Genomic DNA, 3,687 nt, shown 5'->3' on the forward strand with positions numbered 1-3,687 from the left:
TAGTCGGTCGCGGAGGAGGCTGAGACCAGCACGTCCTCCTCTGGCTCCTTATCAAAACGTTCTTAACTTTATTAAAGAACAACAACAAAAATAATCAATAAAACGTGTTCAAATTAATGACACAACAATAATAATAATCTCAGTGATTATTGTTTCAATAAGGTGTTGGGCAATCCTGTGCGTTTCGGTTCAATTACCAAAATAACTAGCAGAGCAGGAGTTTAAAATGAACTAATCAACCACCAATGTGTTCGGGGAGGCTTATTAATGATCACAAAATAAATATCAAGCCTGAAAACCTAATGTCGTAACAGACTAAATGTTTTTAATGTGATCTGTGCTCRGCTGGAGGAGCGCAGGCGGTTGCCATGGTAACAGGTGTGCTAATGACAGAGAGAGACGGAGAGTAAAAAGGTGCGAGCGGTTTAGAGTTGATCACCTGTTCAGGTTGTTTTACCTTTGTTTACCTTTGCTGTGGTGCATCACAGCCGCTGTAATTTCTGAACGTTCAATAAACCACAAACTTAGACTATTTATCTCGTTCTTTTTGAATATACCAACAAACATCAAACACGGTTAATATGTTTCATTAAGTATTTAACTAACAAATGACTTCTACCGTGATAATTATGTGAAATTAAATTAATTGTCTAATATAAAAAAATAGTTTGGTGCTGTCGGGNCTATAACATTCAATTTCTGTTTTTAAGATTATATTTTAAATGAATTCAAAATATTCTTGAATTTAGTTTAACTAAACCAAACAAATCTTGAAAATGTAACAGTATTGTGTCATATACCTTATTAAAAATGTAATTTTAGCAATTTTACTTTAGAATGTGTCTATTTATTTACTCAGCATTTTACCAAGAAATGGTTTGAATTTACAAGTTTTTACGTATTTAAAGTTGATATTAAATTTCCATATGCACAAAAAACTGTGTTTTTATGTACATTTCTATTTATTTTGAAGCATAATTTGGAATCTGCTATGTTTTATAAGGTTGTGTTTTAAATATATATTCCCATGACTGAAGAAATTCTTTATAAAAGGTGATGCCAGTTCTTCTAAACTGAAAAATATGTCTGACATAAAAAAGGAAAAATAATTAAATAACATTAAAATGTAGAAAAATCTGGCTCATTTTTTCCAACAGATAATATGACATATTCCACATTTTTAAAAAATAATTTCAGTTTTTATTGAAAAAAGAGGAAAAGATGGGAAAAATAATTTTCTGTCCTACCTTCACAAATGTAAATATGTGGATTTCATGCTGTATTTTATTTAATTTTTGCTAAAATGTCTCAGACTGAATGTTTCMGTGAAAAACTGGTAAGCATGGTGAAGCATGGTCATGCTGTGGGCCTGTTTCTCTTCCAAAGGTCCAGGAACATCATGAACTGTTTTACAAGATTTAAATTAAAATCAAATAAAAAAATAAATAAAAATGAGTCATCAATGGGTCCTTCAGCAGGATATTGATCCAAAACGTTAAAAGCAGCAGCCTGACCATGCAGGGGGAACATTAAGGACTAATTTTTACCTAATATAAAGAGTAAACATGTTTTTGTTTTTATTCTCTGCCTCTGAGACGAGCTTGCTGGATGCTAAGAGTGAAAGCTGGGGAGAGACGGAGCAGTGGTTGCTTAGCAACTGAATCAAAGATTTTGCTTAGAAAAAAAAATAAAATAAAAAAAAACTCCAACAGGGAAGAAAAAAGGAAAACAGACGGACTTGTCTAAACAGCTGATTCATAATCAAATGATGAATATGACAGATTAATAGAAATCTAATCAGCTTGTTGACTTTATGAAAACAATTCATAAGGAATAATAACCCTTTCTATTGTTGTTTTATTAGATCAAATCCTATAGGTTTCTCTGCAAACTGACCAATTACTCACTTAGCTTTAACTGGTGAACCTGTTCTGTCCGATCAGCATACCCTGTCAGAATAGCATACTTGCAGTGAGTACGCATGCGCATTAATAGGTCYGCGACATTTAGAGGAGCTGTCAGCTTAGCATTCGCGACAAGATACGACAAAAATAAGTCAATAAATTGTTTTAAATGATAACTAGATGGATATACGTACATTGTAGTGGTTTGGACTTTTATGGACTTTTCTCTCTTGCTCTCGATGAAGGCGGAAGCTTTTTCCCTCTGTTCCCTCCCTGCCCTTGCCTGCCCTGCTTGCTCTGCTTTTGTCCTGTTTTTTTCTATATTTTTGGAGCCTTTCTTCTACAAATTATGGATCTGGTCAACCAATCTCTCAATGCAATTAATCAAATTTTCAATGAGAAGTCTGGGCACAGGAGAGCCGTCTTGTCCTGCGGGGACACACCCGGCGGGATTCACCCTGGATTTATTCATGATAACAGGATTTCTGCTGTTTGGAGCTTGTGGATTCCTGGATTATCGACAAATTTGTGACAGACTTGGCCGAACTAGCAAACACTCTGTTAGTGTGGACAGAGACAAGGACTCTAAAACTCACAACAAGTTGGAATCGATCTTGGAGAAGTTGCTAGTTTCGGTTCAGTGTAACGACCAAATTAATTTGGATGATTGGGAACTGAGATGTGTCGGAGAGACTTTAGGAAAGATTGAAATTTAGAATCTTCCCGACCTAAGACATTCTGCTTCTGAATTGGCTGTCCCCGTGTGGCCTTGGAAGGGTTGCATATTTACAATCTCCTTGAGATTGTAAATATGCAATCTCAAGGATTGCACCTCACCCCCTCCTGTATCCATGGAGCTGTGRAGCTGAGCTCCTCCAAGGACATCATTCCTCAATAAACAACATCTCTATCGGTCTTTGCCAGGAAGCTCAGCCGCCTGGTTTTATGGCCCGTTGACGTCAACGCCTTAATTCATGTCTCTGTTTTGCCCTTTGTTTTGTCTGAATATTACGATTTGCCCTAATGTGTCATTTACTCTTTTTTGTGCTCTTTCCTTTGGTTTGTTATTTTGTTTGTATTTCCTTTTAATTCGTGTAAAGCACTTTGAATTGCCTTGTTGCTGAAAATATGCTATATAGCCTTTACTACAAAACGTGAAGAATAATGCAGAAATCAGGAGTAAAATGGCTAAAAAAGAAAAAAAACTTCGGCTCCGTTTATTTCACCTTCGCCGATCTGTCAAAGGAGAGAGATCGGCGTCACGGTTGCTAGGCAACATGAGTTGAGGTGGAGGCTAAACACCTCAATGGACCTTACGAAGCTCCGCCCAGAAACGCCCCTAGAAAGTACCACGTGACTTTATGTCTCACATTAACCTCCTCGCAGAGCTTAGGTTCTATGGGATTTTTCGTTTTGACTGACTGCAGAGTATTTCTGAGTCTGCCGGATTTTCACAAAATATCAGCCACGACAATGGACAAGGGAACCAACAAGTTCATGTCATCTTTTTTGGACGACATCAAGGTGTTTGAGCCACGCGATGCCTCCAACATTGTGCGCRTYGCAGCTAAATGCTACCAGTCGATGAGGAAAACAGCAGATCCTCAGACCCTCAGCATAAATATAGGTGTGGACAAGATTACTTGTCCACACCCAAGGCTGGGTAAGTCAGAACAAGGCTGACTTACCCAGCCTTGTTCTTGCAAGGCTGGGTAAGTCAGACATTCATGGCTTTGAGGGTTCGAATGTGTCTAGGACTTATACACGGTACTCGGTGCTAGCG

Source organism: Poecilia reticulata, linkage group LG2 (genome assembly GCF_000633615.1).
Source record: "Poecilia reticulata strain Guanapo linkage group LG2, Guppy_female_1.0+MT, whole genome shotgun sequence".
NCBI classification, from domain to species: Eukaryota; Metazoa; Chordata; class Actinopteri; order Cyprinodontiformes; family Poeciliidae; genus Poecilia; species Poecilia reticulata.